Source organism: Nanorana parkeri, unplaced genomic scaffold (genome assembly GCF_000935625.1).
Source record: "Nanorana parkeri isolate BGI_ZX_2015 unplaced genomic scaffold, ASM93562v1 scaffold222, whole genome shotgun sequence".
Lineage (NCBI taxonomy): Eukaryota > Metazoa > Chordata > Amphibia > Anura > Dicroglossidae > Nanorana > Nanorana parkeri.
In genome coordinates this window covers 163,300-183,437 of record NW_017306490.1, presented here as the reverse complement: position 1 = coordinate 183,437, position 20,138 = coordinate 163,300, and the positions used below count along the sequence as shown (strand labels likewise).

At 41.4% G+C, this 20,138-nt stretch overlaps 1 protein-coding gene across 2 annotated transcripts in view; it reads right to left on the bottom strand.

Moving 5' to 3' along the window:
- The window catches only part of TSPAN4 (tetraspanin 4), a 268,961-nt gene that overhangs the window by 113,993 nt on the left and 134,830 nt on the right, over positions 1 to 20,138 (bottom strand). The gene's annotated exons all lie outside the window — the stretch shown is intronic.

Genomic DNA, 20,138 nt, shown 5'->3' with positions numbered 1-20,138 from the left:
TGATCTTTTCTGCACACTGCCTATGGTATCTCAAAGAGTCAATTTAGCCCTCCAAGTTCTTATCTTGGACTACAAAATGATTAGCCTTTATTTTATAGAGATCAGGGAATGGGTGTGGTTTAGAAGTTTAGCAAATAAATTGACAACACACAGTCAACAAAAACAGTGCATTTCTGGAAGGTTAACAGGTATTTTTCTGTACTTAAAATTTCTTTAATGGGATAAAGCACAGAAATGTGCATGTATTTCAAAAATGTAGTGTGTGTATATATATATATATATATACACACACACACACTACATTTTTGAAATACATGCACATTTCTGTGCTTTATCCCATTAAAGAAATTTTAAGTACAGAAAAATACCTGTTATATAAAATACCTGTTATATAAAATACCTATATATATATACACACATATACACTATATTGCCAAAAGTATTGGGATACCGCTCCAAATCATTGGATTCAGGTGTTCCATGAAATTTCCTTGCTACTAAATATTCCACGGTCAACTGTTAGTGGATGTGAATGGTAACAGCAGCAACTCAGACACAAAGTGGTAGGCCACGTGAAATGACAGAACGGGGTCAGTGCATGCTGAAGCGCACAGTGCGCAGAAGTCGCCAACTGTCTGCAGAGTCAATAGCTACAGACCTCCAAACTTCGTGTGGCCTTCAGATTGGCTCCTAAACCTTGTGGATGCCTTCCCAGAAGAGTTGAAGCTGTTATAGCAGCAAAGGGTGGGCCAACTCAATATTGAACCCTACGGATTAAGACTGGGAGGCCATTAAAGTTCATGTGCGTGTAAAGGCCGGCATCTCAATACTTTTGCCAATATAGTGTATGTATGTATGTATGTATATATATATATATTTTTTTAATTTCATTCATTTTGCCTTAACACGCACTAAAACCTATTGTTCTTTGTGTAATTCTTTCTAATTTGTGCAGTAATCCAGCAATAAACAACTCCTATACTTTGCCTCTGTGTTGAAACTTCATTTGATGAAGACCAGTTAATGCTACACTCTATCTACAGGGTCTTGTGTCCACCCACCGGTAGTTTTCTGCAGGCAGCTTGTGCTGGGTTAACCGACTGGGTCCCACCCACAGCTTTACTCTCTGCATAGGCTTAGTGCTGCACAATGATGATGTCACTGTTACTTTTACAACAGAATATCTGGGCTTGCAAAAACATGTATTGCCCACAAACTGGATTTATATGTTCTGTTACAATAGAGGAATATATGTAAATACATTTTTGTGTCACTTTAGCTTAGTGCCCATCATCACATAGTTGTTATTTTAGCTAGATCAGTTTGCACTTACTGCACTGCACTTACTGCACTTACTATCAAGCCCCTGCACTCAGGGGATGTGGGTATTCTGATAGCTGTCATGAAAATTCATGGAAGTTTCATCTAACAGTTTATTGCTTCTGTGTGTCTGTAATGAGAAAAGTGGTATCAGGTCTCCCAATTATATCCTCCCTCTTTGCGATATATCCTCAGCAGTACTCTGACATTTTTAATTAAAGTGCATTACAATATTCCTCCCTTAAGCATCCTAACACTCTCTGTCAGCCTCTGTGTAGGAACTCGAATTCTGTGGAATACAAACTATTAGCCACCATTTTTAGAAGCCTGCCGAAACTCGTCTGACTTATGTCTGGCTTGTGTGTTTTAAGTCTCACGAGACAAGATCAAACTTTGTGTCACCAACTCACAACTACCAGAGACTCATTACTGTCATAAACAGCTGCTTGTGAAAGACAAGATCTCTTACAGACTGAATGTATCCATTTGCCACGCTACGTTACTGACCTATGAATAACAATATCTAGGTCAGGTGCACCAGTGTTCTTGAGCTCCGGTTTTCAAGGCCCACTATTAGTGCATTTTTCCTGGTCTCTTTACAAAATCCCTGGTGAAATAATTAATGTCCATGTTTTTTCATATGTAAGCAACTACCTAGAAGCTTGATAAGCACAACAGGTTTAAAACTCATGTTGTCTAAAAAAAAAAAATAGAAAGGTATTTTTTCTTTTGAATAATTAATACATTTTACTCATGGTTAAATGACAATATTCAGTTGTTATAGAATGTTAGGTTATTTATCTAACAGGTTCACTTACAAGAAATTACTTGCACAGAAAGATGTTATTAGAACAAAAATGTTGTTAGAATGTCCTTGGAACGTCTTGTTGTGCTGTCTGTTAGGAGGAGACAACCTCCTAACATTCTACAACACACTCAGTCAAGCTTATAAGGTTCCAAAATAACAGAAATCAATGTTTCTTGTAATCACTGATGTGTAGCTTATAAAATTCCTAATATGCAAGACGTTTTGGGAGGTCCTACATAGTGGGACATCTACAAAAATGCATTTTCATGAAAGTGGCTAGGTCTTGGCACATTAACTACAGCTGTGTCAAATGCTCTACTTTCTAATCTTTACTATTACTTTGTTTCTAAATAAACATTCAGAATTGTTCACCACTGTTTTTTCCTTATCAGCTAATTTTGGGGACCTCTCTCACAGCACATTACATCTGAAGCGAATGCAGGCTGAGCACAACAGGGGGCCACAAGCTGCCCCTTGCCATGGGCATGCCAGCCTGCCTGGTGTGCCACATTGGTTAAAGTTGGGGAAGAGTGGGGGCCACCTTGTTTTTTTTCCTTAAAGGAGAACTATGGGGTTCTATCTTTTCTTGATTAATGCATTCCTTAGGCTAAATAAGTAAATTATGTAATTTACTCTAATTAGCCAAAATGCACAGTAAGGCTGTAAACCCTTATTTAAGGTGGTGGCGGGGCTAAGCGCCGCAATGAGGAGACATCCCAGATAGGATGCTTGCCAGTCTGCAGGGATCCCCAGTGACACCATTTACCATATATGGACGTTCCCATTTGTAGTAAATGCTGAAGAGAGAGAGAGAGAGGGCTCCTTTCCCTCCGTCATCAGTGATCCACAATCTTTTTATTATGTCAGTGTCACACAGGGCAGGGAGAGAGAGAGAGAGGGGGGAAGGAGCCCGGCTGGCACACGGGGACATGCAGGTAAGGAGAGAGCTGCTGCGCATGTCCATATATTCGTGGACGCGCAGCAGCTCTCAAGAATCACTGTCAGTCACAGTGAGGAAGATCAGTGGGGAGGATCCCGTCAGACATGTCGGGATGTCTCATCATTGCGGTGCTTAGCCCCGCCCACCACCTTAAATAAGGTTTTACAGCCTTACTGTGCATTTTGGCTAATTAGAGTAAATTACATAATTTACTTATTTAGCCTAAGGAATGCATGAATCAAGAAAAGATAGAACCCCATAGTTCTCCTTTAATGTGTATTTTTTCAGAAAAAAATGTTCAACAGTAATCTTATAACATAACAGGAGCACTGCCTAAGGCTCCATTCATACAGGAGTGGTTGTCCGCGCCTATTCGACCAAATGCAGTTGTAAAGATTTTAGCAGTTGTGTGCCGTGCAGTATTACACGCATCAACGCCATATGTGAATGGAAGCTAACTGTGTTAGCTCGCATTCACTCTGGCAGTGTAAACTGAGTTTATATGTGTTTAGAGCACATTTCTAAATGCATATAAATGCATGTAATTGATTTTCAACAGTGTCATTCACCAACATGTTTACCTGCATTCAGTTAAGCTGCGTTTAGAGAAAATAGAATTCTGTGTGGCCAGGATCCAATTAGATACTCTAAATATGGCTAAACACTTGCAAACGCATTTAAGCACGGCTTTCAGCGGGACATCTAAACTCAGGAAAAGGTGGTCTGGGAAGCATATAGGTTGTTTATTAACTGCTTTTACAAAAGCTTTATGCAGGAGTGCCACTGTGAATGAGGTCTTATGCCAGCTTTTCTTCTCTTCTGACATGGAGCAGGATAAAAACAACAAAAACAAAGAAAAAATAGCACACAACTTCATTTTCGTGGGGTAGGATTAAATCTCCAACCAAGTGTTTGGTGCTTTCTGTGACAGTGGTAGGGAGATTTTTTACCTATTCTGATCCAGATCTGATGGCTGAACTTTCTGGTTTCTCTCTCCTTAATCCTTATACTTCTAAGGAGAATTTACTAGAAGGTCAGTGACAACATAGTCGGGCCATTTTTATTTATGGGATTACCGATTGCCTACTATTGGAAGGTCGCTAACACAGCAGCGGGCGCCAATGGTTACCCAGTTACACTGTGTTGTGGAAATTTTACTAGGATGTGTTTTTAGTGTATTGTAATGTTTTGTCATTAGTCTCTCAGTGTCAGGTAAATAGACGCTGGAGGTTAATCTATTGGAGGAGATATCTTATGCGTGGCGGAGCAGTGTCTTCTTGGCGAATGTAGGGACGCCGGCTGGGGCCCCCCGTGCAATGCAGGGAGTTATTGGCTTGCGTGGATACATTTGTTTGGAACGCAGTATATGAAAGGAACGTGCGTTTGTTCTCTCTGGTGTGCCTGATCAACACGCTAGAGATAATGATGTTGTCCCAGTGAATGAGCACGCATGAGAATCATAGTAACATTATGTGGCATTGATCACTGAGCCGCGCTGGATAAAGTCACTCCGGTGGTCATAGATTATTCTACTACATGTGATTGTTCTACTAATGTGTTTTGTAGACTGGCTATGTATTGAGGAAGTGCTTGTTAACATCATTTCCTGGTTTGCTGGTTGTTGAAATCATCTGTTGGTTTTTCCATCACTTCCTGTCTCGCTGTTTGAGACACCCCTTCCTGTCTGACATCACTTCCTGTCTCGCTGTTTGAGACACCCCTTCCTGTCTGACATCACTTCCTGTTGGGCAGATATAAACAATAAACATACCTGTGTTCAGGGCTCTAAGCATGGGATTAACGAACAAGCAACATCTGTCTCCTGACTCTACATGACTCTGAAGGGAGATACTTCCAGTCCTCGCACAAAAGAGCGTAGTACAGCGGGGGAAATTCTTTGCGTTTGGCGCTGCTTAATGCGACATGGATTTGTGCGTTGAACCAAGTGAATTTCCATAACAACTGCATCTTCACATGCTTGCGCTATTAGACACTAACTATGTTATAACGTTTCGGTTACGAGTGCACATGCGCCAGCAGACACCATATGTCTAAAATGCTGATGATATGATTGTGCATGCACATGCGTAGAAAGACTAATCATTTTAGGTGGTTTGTCTACACAGTTGCACACAATGGAATATTGCAGTCCCTCCCACACATGGGCAGGTGAGGGGTGTGGTGACAGTTTCCTACAACCAATCAGGTCTTGCTAAGCACATGACAAAACATGTGAAACGCTCACCACACATCTGCAGGTATTTTAGATGGTTTGCCTATAGAGTTGCACACATTTCAATGCTGCAGTCCCTCCCACCCATGGGCAGGGTAGGGGGTGTGGCGATGGCTCCCTACAAACAATCAGGTCTTGCTAAGCACATGACGAAAACATGTGAGTGCTCACCACACATCTGCAGGTTAATTTGAATGTAACCATGCCATTCATTTATCAGAAGAATATGGCTTTATTTCATTCAATCTTTATTGTCTTCTGGAACATCTTCACTATGTCATGTTTGATGAGTTGATGATATGCTTTTATTTCATTTTATGGCAATGATATACACACTGTCCTCATGGTAAATGACAAAGTTTTTGAATGATTTCTGGTTGGAACATGATGGCCCGGTCATGTTGTTGGTGGGAGTGGTTTTCTGTTCATTTGCACTGTTGGTTTGGCTATATAAGATCGTTTTTTCTTTAGCTGTATTGTCATTTTAAACCTGATGAAGGGGACCCTGTGTGGCCCTGAAACGTTGCTATTTGTTTTGACATGAAGCGTCAATAAACAGATGTGTTCTTCACTTCAATATGGTGTGCTGGTGACATCTTTAACAAGTTTCAGTATTGGCGGCGCCATCTGCGGTCACTGCGAGCACCCAAGCTGACAGGGATACCCGGTACGGAGTGCAGCAGGATTCTGGAATACAAACATGGTAGGGGAGGGGCAAGAATAGTTTCAGATTTGTATTGCTATCTGCATCCCCACAAGGGGGGGGCCTGCCAGAGAGACCTCTATCCACAGGACAGGAAGCAAAGGGAAACCTCTTCAATGGAGACACAGCAATAAAGGCTTGTCAAAGTTTTCTCTGGAGTGCCACTTTGACTGATGAAGCTGTATGATAATGTTAATTACAGTCGTGTACTCTATATGATTATACAAATCATATGATGATTAATAGTAACTAAAGTAAGCAATTTAGGACAGTGAGGAGATGATAGGCACTTGCCATTATAACTGAGATAGAACCATCTGTTCAAAATGCAGCAAGAAGTTCAGATCAACTGAGTCATGGAAGGAATAACACATGTTATATGTTAGTATGACACTTCAGGATGAGTAATTACAGAAGCTAGCGTTTTTGTCATTATAGCTTGAGCACAGACAATATTATGATCTCAGTATTGCATGTTACAAGGAACATTATAGGGATTAATAACTGTGGAAAGAGTAGTAATGTTTTGTAAACCAAACCAGCCATGTGAGATATTTGTTTAAACAGTAGTTATGTAATTTAATTATAGAAAACAAGGCATTTATGTATCCATTTTGAAGATACAGATGGTTTTAGACAGTGGCGTAACTACCACCATAGCGACCAACGCGGTCGCTATGGGGCCGGGGCCGAGGCGGTCATGGGGGCGAGGGGCTCAGCAGTATAGGTGTGGGACGAGACCCGGCTGCTGCGAAGACTGCCGCCCTGGAGGAGGAAGCCGGGGCCCCTAGGGGGCCGGGGCCCGGAAGAGGATACCGGAGATCAGCAGCGAGGTGGAGGATGCCGGGGATCGGCGGCGAGGAGGCCGGAGATCGGCTGCATTAGTGGAAGTGGAGGCCGGGGATCGTCGCTGAGGAGGAAGAGGCTGGGCTCGGCGGCTGACAGGTAGGAACGGCTGAGCTGCTTTACTGTTTTTTATTTAATGATATGCAGTGTTAGGATCTAAAAGGCACCGGCCTTCCCAAAAATGTTCCCTGTATTTGAGTCCCCGCACAGCCAGGAGGGCTGCAGCTGGCAGAAAACATGCACCCCTCATTGCCATTCCCAGCTGTTCCCCTCTCCCCCCTGCCTGCTACAGTTGGAGATGAGGGTCAGGATGGAGATGAGGGTCAGGATGGGGAGAATGGTCAGGAAGCTGAGGATGATGATGTGAGGATAGTCAGGATGGAGATGATGGTCAGGATAAAGAGAATTCCAAACAGTCTTATATGCCCCACACTTGTGACAGTTGATGAACCGACTTTCTCCCTAATAGGTATACCATAAAAAATTATCCTCGCACACCGTGCTGCTCCTTTAAGGATTAGGGGACCTTGACTCGATTTCTAAAACAAAAACACAGAGCGCCCCGACATGTGCAGGATAATTTTCTATTTTAATGGATAAAAACATACAAGGATTGCAGTGCAACAAGCGTATTACTCCTTCGATCTGATATAGGAAATATCCCATAAGAAGTGTTTGACACAGAAGACGCTGATCAGCCAGCTGGCATGCCGCCTCACGGTTGAAATCCTGTGATTATGGCTAAATGTTGTACTGCAATATTTGTGAGGATGTTTTTATTCATTATCCTTTAAAATAAAAAATGATGCTGCACATGTCGGGGAGCGCTGTGTTTTTGTTTTAGAATGGTGAGAATGGTCAGGAAGCCCAGTATGGTCATGATGGTGAAGAGGTGAGAATGGTCAGGATGGTGGGGAGGTGAGAATGGTGACAATGGTCAGGATAGTGAGGAGATGAGGATGGACAGGATGGTGAGGATGATGTGAATGGTCAGGATGGTGAGGAGATCAGGATGGTGAGGACGGTGAGAATGGTCAGGATAGTGATGATGGTCAGGATGGTGAGAAGATGAGGTTGGCCAGGGAGGTAAGGAAGGATGGTGAGAATGGTCAAGATGGTGAGGAGATTAGGATGGCCAGGATGGTGAGAATAGTCATGATAGAGATGATGGTCAGGATGGTGAGGAGGTGAGGATTGGCAGAATGATGAGAAGGTGAGAATGGTGATGCTTGTCAAGATGGAGCTAATAGTCAGGATGGTCAAAATGGTAAGGATGGTGAGGAGCAGTGGTGTAACAGATACATAGCGACTGGGGCCCAGGGCAGAGTGGTAGGAGGCCAAAGCCCATTGGCGGTGGTGGAGGCCGGGGCCCAGCAGCGCTGGTCCGGTGTGGAGGCTGAGTTGGAGGAGGCCAATGCCTGGAGATGGAGGAGGCCGGGGACAAGCAGCAAGTGGCTCGGGGCTGACAGGTAAGAGGAGTGCAGTGTGCAGGGAAAGGGACCCTGACCAGCCCACCTGAGACCCTGCAGAGCCCACCATAGAGAATTTTTGGTGGGCTGTGCAGGGTCACTCTCCGGTGGGCTTTGCACGGTCTCTGGTATGTGTGGGGTCTCAAGTGGACTCTGCAGGGTCTCAGGGGGCCTCTGCAGGGTCTCTGGTGGGATTGTGTAGGGTCTATGGTGGGCTCTGCAGTAGTGAGCATCAGAGTGATCTGTTCTTCAGAGCCAGCAGGAGCAGAGCAGAAGAGAAGGAGATGGACATGGTGCAGGCAAAAGAACGTGTTCTGAAGGTAGGTGCTTTTTTTTTTGGTGGGGGGGCATACAAAACTTTGCTATGGGGCCCTGTGATTTCTAGTTACACCCCTGGTTTTAGAAGTTACAATATGGCATACCTTCCTCCAACCACAAACCATTGTTTCTGTGAATGTTCTAACAGCAACATGGGCATGATACAGTGCCACTATAAAATGTCTCTCCATATGGATACTTAGGAAGTAATAACCATCAATGTAAGCTTTGTACCTTCAAGCACCACATATAGTTTGATGATTTTTGTGGGCTACATATTCCACATACAGAACTGCAGCTTTTGGCTGTGCAGCAATGCACATCTCTTTTTATGCACTTGCAGATGGCTGCCTCCCCACCTTCTTAGAGAACTAATGTCCATTCAGAAGACTGCACTCTCTAAAGCAAGCACCAAAGTTTGTGGAAACAGACAACTAAGGGTCTATGCAATAAATCATGCTATAATTCTAGTGTACGACAGTGGTCATTATAGCAAGTCAATTCTGCCACAGAGCACCAAAGAAAGCATATTACTTTAACCCCTGAACAAGAAGCAACCAGCAAGTCCTTCATTGAAATGCCAAGTTCTCCTCTGCAAATATACAATGAGAAGCATTCTCTTATATCTGTTCAACAAATGTAAAAAAAAATACCCTTAAAACTTGTAATCTGATATCATGTGCTCTCTGCCTCTGCTTCACTGTTATAAGTTGCAGTGTTCCCAGCTGTCATTGTGAGCTAAAAATACCTCTCCTTATGTTGTGAAGAAAAGTAGATGAGAAAGTGTTCTGTAATACATCCTAGGGTGACAATTCTTCTCCATATACAGTGCAATGTCACCCTAGGACAAGATGTATGTTACTGGCAGGATCACCAGGGGAAAATAAAAGCCTGAAAATCAAAACTATAACAGCCACCTCATCGAAGGGCTGAAAAGCTGCAATAGATTCAATTTTTGTTGTTGGGTTTAGATACGCTTTAAGGATCTGTACCACCAGTGAAGCACGTTACACATTATATTCTCCCTATGTGTATGATCATTAAAACATACTATACAAAGAATACATGCCGTGCTTTCCATGGGTATTAATCCTATTTGGACATCTCAATATTTTGTCGTGTTACAATGTGCAATTTAAGTGGAATGATTTTGGATTTTATGTCACTGATCTATGCAAAATAGTCCATAATGCTGAATTATAAAGTAAATCTACGTTCCGAATGATTAACAAATGTAAAAGTAAAATGCTTGAATTTGGAAGTATTCAACCCCTTTTCTATTAAACCACTCAATAAGATCTGGTGCTACCATTTGCCTTCATAAATTACACAATTAGTCAAATGGACTGTTTGCAATTAAAGTGCTACATGATCTCAAAAAAATATAAACCTGCTTCTGAAAGGCCCAGGATTTTTCTACAAAACATTTTTAAGCAAACGGCATCATGAGGACCAATGACATTTCAAACCAACCTTTAATAAAGTTTTGATGCAATTCCAATCAAGGTTATGTTACAGTATGTCACTTTTCAACATCTACCATCACTGTTTAAAATGGTTGGTTTTCTTTTGCATGGGACTGGGAAAATGGTCAGGACTTAGAACAAGACGACATTTACAGGGTAATACTGGATGAAACGGTTTTGGTCTGCAAGAGAGACTAGCTAAGAAGTTCACCTTCCTAAAGGGCAATTACCCTAAACACAAAGCCAAAGATATACTGGAGTTGTTTAAAACCAGAAACGTAAATGGATTAGAATCACCTCAGACCCAGACTTAAAAATAGTATTTCAATAATATTCTCTATCCAACCCGATAGAGAACAATTTTGCCAAGAAAAATGGACAAAAATTACATGCAGTATTCAGATGTACTAAGCTTCTAGGCACTTGTTTAATTTTTTTTATTTAATCACATTTTTTAGTTTCGGATTGACTGGAGGTGGATTAAACCCCCTCTCAGTTTTTATTGTTTTAACAAGGTAATTGTGTAGAAAGCTTCAGGCATTATGGTGATAACTTAAAAAAGTAGTAAAGAGCATATTAATATTAAATACAAAAATGTGAGCGAATAGCCTACAATAGACCAAATGTTTAAGAAACGCTTTAAATAGCCACATAACTTGTACATATTCCCCTCATGTCATATAGTAGATCATTCACATTCTCAGTTGCCCCAAAATCACAGAGTCAATGTCATAATCTTGATCAGAGCCCATACTGACCACCTGAGAGCCCACACTGGCCCCCTGGAGCCTGCAATGGCCCCCTGAGAGCCTGCACTGGCCACCAGAGAGCCTGAACAGCCCCCCCCCCCCCTGAAACCCTGGAGACATCAGGCCGCGAACCTGGAGCAACACAGACTATGTAGCTTCATAATATTCTGCATTGCTGTATAAAGTATTGCTGGTATTTTTAGTCCTCTATATTATTATTCTGCAGTGCTTTACAGTTTATTGCAGTGATTTGTAGTCCTCTATAGCTGGTGGTATTCTGTATTTCTATATAATGAAGGGACTCAAATATACACATGCACGCACAACACACACACAAAGGTTGAACTTTATGGACCTTTGTCTTTATTCAACCTCAAATACTTTGTAACTATGTATTACTGGGATTTGTAGTCCTCTATATTTGGCAGTATTCTGCATTGCTGTATAATGTATTGCTAAGATTTGTAGTCCCTCTACAGCTTGGAGTCAGTGGCAGATCTACCAGGGTCGCAGCTGCAACTGGGCCCTGGCGCTCCACCACTGACTCCAAGCTGTAGAGAGACTACAAATCACAGCCTGGACAGGAGAAAGAGGGCCCCAGTGTCCGTCGACATTTCCGTAAAAAGGCCCACCAAAATCCTCAGCACCAGGTCCGTGCTGCTCTTAATCTGGCTCTGATCTTGATGAAACCTTTTATAAAATGAAAAACAGTTGGTAATTATAATCCACACAAATTTGGTTGGAAGCAATCCCATTTCAAACATCAACACCTTGTTTGGGTGAATCCCGAAAACACATGGTTGTTCATAGACTAGAATAAGAAGTGCTCTCTTAAGAGGATTCATGTGAGGAAATTCAACACAATTGGCATTAATCAAGCAAATACTAATAGTTACTGATATGGCAAAAAAATTGTTTAGTTTAGTTTCGTTTTGATTCGGATTTTGTGTTATTTCGTTTTTCGGGATTCGGGTGTGAAAGTCAATTCGGATTCGGACGAAATTCGTTAGCGGTAGTTCATTCTCGTTTTCATTCCTTATTTGTTTTCTTCATTCGTTGCAGCAAAGTGACATTTGAGGGGAAAAAAATGTTTTTCTCCTTCTCTAATGTCACTTTGCTGGAACGAACGAATGAACGAAACGAATAAGAAATGAAAATGAAACGAACGTTTGAACCAACTACCGCTAATGAATTTCGGAAACGGAAATTCGGATTCGTTTGCATTCGTTATATCTGTAATTCGGAATTCGGATACATCCGAATGTCCGAATTTCTGAAAATTCGTCCGAATTTCGTTTTGGAACAAGTCTAGTTACTGGTCTATCCAGCAAATATCTTTATAGCACATGGATTTTAATAGCAAGCCCTTGTAGATGTAGAGCCAAAGGAAACCTCACCGCTCCAATTCCTTAGCCACCATCAGGACTCCCCAGGTGCTGGTCTAATAGGTGCGTCTCCACCTTAGAATGCAGCAGTATACGAACAGACCGCACTATCCAGAGAATTCCAATACTGCAGACTTTATTGAAATTCACAGCAAATCCAGTATATCAGTGAATAAAAGTGCAACAAATGCCAGCACTGCACACCCCTAACCAACTACAACCTCTTGTAGAACCTCAGCCCTTGTAGATGTTCATATAAATAGCAGAATATTATTATTTTAAAAAGGTTCATAGAGAGCAGGGCATGTAGACAGCAAGGCACAGCTCCTTAAAAGAACTGCTTAATGGAAAAGACAGATTAGTCAAGAATACATAAACAATATATAACGCACAGCTCAATCTCCTAAAACAGCTCAACAAGTATTAGTTTAGTGAAGAACTTATCAATGAAATGTAACAAGCTCATGAGGAGCATAATGCCACAAGGACTGTCAAATACTTACTTATCCATGAAGCAGTAGCGTTAGAAAACAGCTATAGATGTCTCCCCATGTATCCTTCAGTATTACATAACCAGCTCATTAGCAATGTAATATCACAGCAATGCCACTAACTAAACATGTAACATAACAACGCTGCTATATGACATCTAGAGCTCAATAACGTTGAGGTGAGCTGACTACAGTAAACTCCCAGTTATCCAGCACCCACGGGGATCAGTATATGTCGGATAACTGTAGCCAGCAGGTGAATGTAAACAGCCGGGAGCAATAGCCAGACTGCTATTGGTTATTTCAAATTGCAATAGCCAATTGCAGGTTGGCAATTGCCCCCGGCCACGGGGCAGAAGGGTGGACCTGAGAGAGCAAGTATTCAGTGGGTGGGTGAAAAAGCCAGTCTGCTATTGGATATTTCCCATTGCAATAGCTGATAGCTGGCTCACTATTGCACCGGCCAACTGAGCAGAGGAGCGGACCTGAGAAAGTTCTCTCTCAAGTCCACTCCTCTGCTCAGTGGGCAGGTACAACAGCCAACCTGCTATAGGCTATTGGAATCCGAAATAGCCAATAGCAGGCTGGCTTTTGCTCCCCGTTGTTTACATTCTGCTGCCGACTGTGGAATCTGGCTGCCAGCCGGCGGCAAGATGTAAACAAAGAGTTTTGTTAGCAAATAAATACATTTAGTTGTTTTTTAATTTCATTGCTTAACCCCTTCATGACTGAGCTAGTTTTCAGTTTCTGTTCATAAATGCCCAGATAGCAAGCAATTGAGCTCCAAGTTTGAAAATGACTTGCTAAAGTATTGCTGACTTGCCAAGCTTCACAATTTTGTTGCACAATTTCAGCAAGTCTGCATTGCAAGTCTTCAGATCAACGTGCTTTGCAAAAGTGCTGTACACTTGCAGAGCTCTTGCTAAGACCTGCAGGGCTCTTGCTGTAGACTTGCCAAGCAAATTTGCTACAAATTCAAAAAGTGTCAACTAGAACTTGTGCTGCAAGTGTTCTGCAAGTCTACAACTTGCCAGGAATGTCTGCAGCAAGTTCAAAAGAATTACAATTTTACCCTGCCACAAGTTAGTGCACGTTATCCTTACTATCTGGGTGACTGACACACTTTTTACATTTTTGCTGTGTGATTCTTCCACAGCAGTAATGTACTTTCTTACTAAATGTACCCACACATAATATATATTGTTTTTTAGAGGACAGATAGGGCTATATAATTATATCAAACATGTGTACCTAATGCCTCACTTAGTTTGAATAAAATATTAAAAAAATGAGGAAAAAAACTAGAAGGAAACACTTTTTCACAAGTTTTGATTATTATTATTTTTTAGACAGTTTGTATAATAATAGTATATATTTATATGTAATAGTAGTATATATTTATATGTAACATATTTACATATAATTTTTATTTTCCTAATTTTTTTTACACTGTGTAAAATAAAAAAATAAAAAAACTTTTTTTGTCAGTTTATATCAACCTGTCACTATGACTGCTTGATAAATTAATTTTTGACATTTTTGGCAGCTATTATTAGGCTGCTCCAAACTTAGGAACAGCTAATAATAACCTTAGAGATTGATCCTGACAGCATGTCAGATTCAGAAGGTCTTTGATCGTGCCCAGATGATCAGAAGTGATACATTTCAGGGACAGAGATACATTGTATCTCATTGTCTCATTGTGTCACTGAAATGTATCATAAACATTGGGCTATCGAGCTGTCAAAACGAATAGCAGAGAGGTGAGTCACTCTGCTACCTCTCTGCTATTTTCAGCTGTCAAATACGGGATTGCAATTTAGCTAACCAGTATTTGTATGTAACAGCTTCATTCTTTCATTAATGAAAGAAAGAAGCTTTTACAAAAGCTTAACTATTTCATTAATGAATGCCTCAGCACTGAGGCATTCATTAATGACTGGTAACCACTGAGAATCAGTGGTTACCGGCATTACAGAGCCTTAAATAACTCGTCACGTACAGTATACGTGGCCATGGGGAGACCCTACAAAGCCCTGATTTAATCAGGGCTCTGTGGGGTCTCACTAGGGCTCTGTGGGGTCTCGCCAGGGCTCTGTGGGGTCTAACCAGCTTGGTTAGACTGTGGGGTCTCCTCAGGGCCCTGTGGGGTCTAACCATCCTTGTTAGTCACGCAGAGCCCTGGTGAGACCCCTCAAAGCCCTGGTGAGACCCCTTTAGTGCCCTGATGAGACCCCCTTAGTGCCCTGATGAGACCCCACAGGTTAAACCAGGGCTCTGTAGGGTCTCAACAGCACCATGGCTCCATAGGTTCTCTCCGGTGCTCTGTGGGGTCTCATCAGCCTGGTTAGACCCCTTCAGGGGCCTCACCAGGGTAGCAGGGTTCTGTGGGGTCTCATCAGGGCTCTGAGGGGGCCTCACCAGGGTAGCAGGGTTCTGTGGGGTCTCACCAGGGCGCCTCACCATGAGCTCTCAGCCCTGTCACTGTCAAACTGAGAGTCTCAGTTTGACAGCTATGTGGATGAGAGCTGACAATGCTACCTGGCTGCCGTCCTGACAGGGCAAACTAGGCGGCCGCGAGGCCCTCGGGAGCGCGAGGCCTAAGGCGACCGCCTAATTTGCCTAATTAAAGAGCCGCCTCTGAATGGGGACCACAATATTAGGAACAAACTGTTTAATCCGAAAACTGTATTGAGAACCCGGGGACACAACAAGAGGTTTGAAGAGAGGGGGTTCAATCTTAGAATTCATAAGAGGTCTTTCACTGTGAGAGTAGCGAAAGCTTGGAATTCCCTACCACAGGCTGTGGGTATCTGCAGATAACAGTGATAAATTCAAAAAACTTCTGGATGAGTTTCTTCTTTTGCATAATCTACAGGGATATGGGAAGTGTTAGAGCAAAATAAATACAGACACACACACACACACAGGGCCGTCTTTAATATTGATTGGACCCTGGGCAAAAACATTTTTGGGCTTTCCCCCGCCCCTACCCACCACGCCCGGGTCCATACCATGTGACAGAAGCAGATAGGAGAAAACAGCTCAAAGGGAGACGTGACCCCAAGTAAGAGGTGACCCCACATGAGACATCACAAGGTCACACAGCGTACGGCAGGGGCAGAACAACAGTATGTGATGCGGATTGCATATTAAACAGAACGGTACCCATGTGTATCTTTTGCTGGCTCAATGGGCAGCTGCTTTGGGTCCCACAGCAATGACTGGGCCTGGGGCAACTGCCCTTTTTGCCCTGCATTAAAGACAGTCCTGCACACACTCACATACATAGTTTGAGCTTGATGGACCTTTGTCATTTTTGGTTAGGGATTCACTTCAAATACAGACGTGGACAAATTTATTGGTACTCTTACAGCTCATTGAAACAATGCTTTATTCCTCCTGAAAAGTGATTAAATTAAAAGCAAGTGTCTAATGTATTTCTGCATTCCTTTGGTATGTCAGAGTAATACAAATAAAGTGTGAAAAGAGATGCATTTAAAATATATTTTAAAATGGCCTGGACAGATTATAAATAATTGGATCATAGTGATATTTCAAACTAACTGTTTTTTGTAATTAGTATCACACATTTCTTTAATCTTGTAATTAGTTGGTCAGCCTATTTAAATAGAAAAAGTAGTCACTCTGCTGTTTGGAATATGGGTGTAACATGAAAGATGGTCCAAAAAGTAAAGTTAGTCTTTAAGGCCCTTGGGAGTGTGGCAAACCTCTCTGCATGCGGCTGCAAGAGGAAAATTTACCCCAGACTGAACAGAAGGATAGTGCAAATGGTATACAAAAAGCCATAAAACAGTTCTAAAGAGATACAAGCTGAACTCCAATGTCAAAGTACATTAGTGTTAGGTCAAACCATCCATCACTTTCTGAGCAAAAGTGGGCTCAAAGGAAGACTCCACTGCTGAAAGAAAAACATTAAGAAAAACAGAATGGAATTTGCTACAATGCATATTGACAAGCAACAATGCTTCTGGGAGAATTTACAAGTGAGACAAAACTAGAGCTTTTTCGCAAGTCATATAGGCTCCATGTTCACAGATGAAAAAATGAAACTTGCAAAGAAAAGAACACCTTACCTACTGTGAAAGATGTTATGGGGCTGCTTTGCTTCATCTGGCACCGGGGGCCTTGAATCTGTGCAGGGCACAATGTAATCCCAAGACTATCAAGGAAATCTAGAGGGAAACATACTGGCCAGTGTCAAAATGTTTTTACTTAGTTGCAGGTCGTGGGTCCTCCAACAGGATAATGACCCAAAGCACACAGCTAAAAGCACCCATGAATGGCTAAGAGGAAAATATTGGACTATTCTATGAGCCCTGATCTGAATCCTATCAAACACCTATGGAAACAGACAGCTGGAGCAGTTTGCTCAAGAAGAGAGGGCCAAACTTACCTGTTGGCAGGTAAGGATGTCTCACTGACATCTACAGAAATTGCTTGTTTGGAGTGATTGCTAAGGCTGTGCGACAAAATAATAGGTTAAGGCTCCTAATGTTTTTGTCCATGCCATTTTTATTTGTTTTATTGCTCAAAAAGTTCAGTTAAATTGAAAAATCAAATCTTTGATTTTTTTCTTTTTTTATTATTAAATATGGAATAAACAATGATGGATGCTAATTACTTTGGTCAGTTTCAAGTAGTTTTAGAGATAATGATGGGTTCTTCTTCCATGAAAGGGTAGCAACAAATTTGTCCACGCCAAATACATTTCAACAAAACTGCACTTCTACAGCAGTTTTACAAAATATATGCATTTGCAGCCATTTCGTAAACAGTTGTTCCAGATGTTTACTAACTACATTGCCATTTCGGCTTTATCTATTATTTATTCAATAAATACAACATATTTTGTATCAGAAATCTCCAGGAATGTGAAGCTGAAGCAGAGCAATCACTTGCATTAAAATCTAAAGAAAACACAATTTATGTGCAGACATGAAAAATAAAGATTCAGTAAACATTGCCAAAAACAAAACAGTAAAAAGACTTATTATAACCATCCTAGTCAGTGCCTGAAGATAAAGAAACAGGAAACCATATGACCATTAACATCAATAAACAGTTTAATAACAAATACAATGGTTACTTAACTCCAGCTTCAAGTCAAAAACTTGAACTTACACAAGGACAGCCAGTCTTGCCATGGTGCTACAGATGGATGAGACTGCCTGTTCTGGCTGCCATCAAGCTGACAAGAAGTAAAGGGAAATCTCTCCGAAGGGGACACAGGCATTAATAAAAAATGAAGAGAGTTTCTAGCCTTTCCTGACTTTACTAGAAAGATACATTTTTTTATTGCCTGTGCCCCCCAAAGGTAAAGATGTATCGCTTTATATTTTTGTCACCTGCCTGTCTGTGCAGGGTGGAATTGTGGATCTGTGAAATTGTAAGGGTAACTATACAGAAATAAACCCTTTGGTAAAATAGTAAACATATATGTATTTCAATTGTATAATTAGTTGCTTGCCTGAAATGTTACTTTACGCTAACTGTCCTTGGTGATGCAGACAGTATAGTCTTCTCTTTTGTTGCAAACTCAGTTCAAAGCCACACATGTTATATTAGCACTTCATCCCGAGAAAAATTATATCAATCAACTACTGCAAACGACACAATATAGACAAGTTTATTTTACAATAGAAATCATTTAGTTGTCTGATTATTCTGTGTAAATGTATAGCTCACAGCTGTGTGGGGCAAATAACAACAAACCTCTCCTTTAACTGGACAGAATTACAATATGAAGAAAGAAAGAAATCACAGAGAATAAGTAGATAGCTCCATGGCTAATCAACTTGCAAAAAAAAATTGCTGTTCTAGGCACATTTGGATGATGACAACCTTATTGCAGTACAAAATTATTGCCCACATCCATTCTGGCTTTGCGTACCCACCACATGATTATTGCCACACAAATTATAAGTGAAATGTGTGTGAGCAGAGACAAATCTTTACGTGCAAATGTGAAATACAATAAATTAATCTAATAAATAATATTGCCAACCTTAGTAGATTTCCATAAGGGACAAGTAGATCGGGCCCCCGCTTAAGTCCTTGGACAAGTGTTTTGTTTTTTTAAGTTTCCACACCCTGACTTGTGAGATTACAGAATATATTTCCCAGAAATGCTCTGCTGATGTAACCTTCCCAGGATGCAAAGCTTTGGCACATAACATAATTTTTGTCGGAACTGGACCAGGAAGTAGATGAACTCTATTTGAAAGTAAATGAAAAACATGTTTGTTTAACTAATGAAAGTAAAATGATTTTAAATCAGCATGTAGAGCTGCATGCTGGTGTGATTTTTATTGAAAGGGGGTAAAGGTCCACTTTAACTGTGCCCATTACTGCACAATATGAAAAAGCCACAATTGTCTAAACCAGTTTGAGGTGGCAGAACACTTATTTGTTTCCTTTCCTGCTATAAATGGTAAAAGCAGGGTGACCGCACAGAGGGAAAGTGAGACACTTTTTCCTGCTAGCTCCAAGAAGGACCTCCAAGGGAAGGATGAATTGATTTCCTCCTTACCCCATCCATATTGGTGGTCCCACATATTAATGAGACAAGATGATAAAAGTGATGAATATAATTACTGTATGTAAATTAAGATAATGAAACATATCTAATTTTGACATTTTGGCTTCATGCCCTGCAAAACCTAGAAGCCCCTGACAACCACAGGGTTTCATAAACCTTGTGATTATCAACTGAAGGCAAAATATGTTTGTGACATATCCAGGCTGTGTATTGCCAACGCTGGGGAAGGCACTGTGTGTATGTCTCTTTATTTATCCTCCCATCCCCCATCCACACCTATCCGTTAAACTAATCAGCCCATTGTTAGACTCTGTGCCATGATGTTTGTCCGGGTAACTCGAAGTGTGTATTGGGACAAATCAGACTCCTACAAAGTGGTTGATACCGGTTCTTTCTAGACCGGGAGGGGGGGGGGGGGTGGTTTCTTTCTATAAAACTCAAATGCTTTGTGTTAATAAAGGCTTGGGTCATTCTGCTTACCTCAAAATGAGTGCTGCCTAATTCTTGGGGTAATGGAACAGCGTTTGGAATACGTTCCATTTGGGAAGCCATATCACTGACGGAGGTGCTCAGTCGGGGTGCCAGGGAGTCAGTCACAATGTTGTTTTCCTTATCACCAACTGGATTCTAGCTATTTTTTTTCTAGCTCAAATAAAAATATGGCTGGATCTCAAACGCAACATGTTGACTTTTTTTACCCTGTTCTTAAACATGAAACCTTCCATTTTTGTTTACTGGTAATTTTATACAATAGAAAATCACATTGGGTTTATTTAGTCACTCTATCAGTAAAACCCCCCACACTACTCATTTTGGAGATAAAAGGGGGGGGGGGGGGGGGGAGGGCT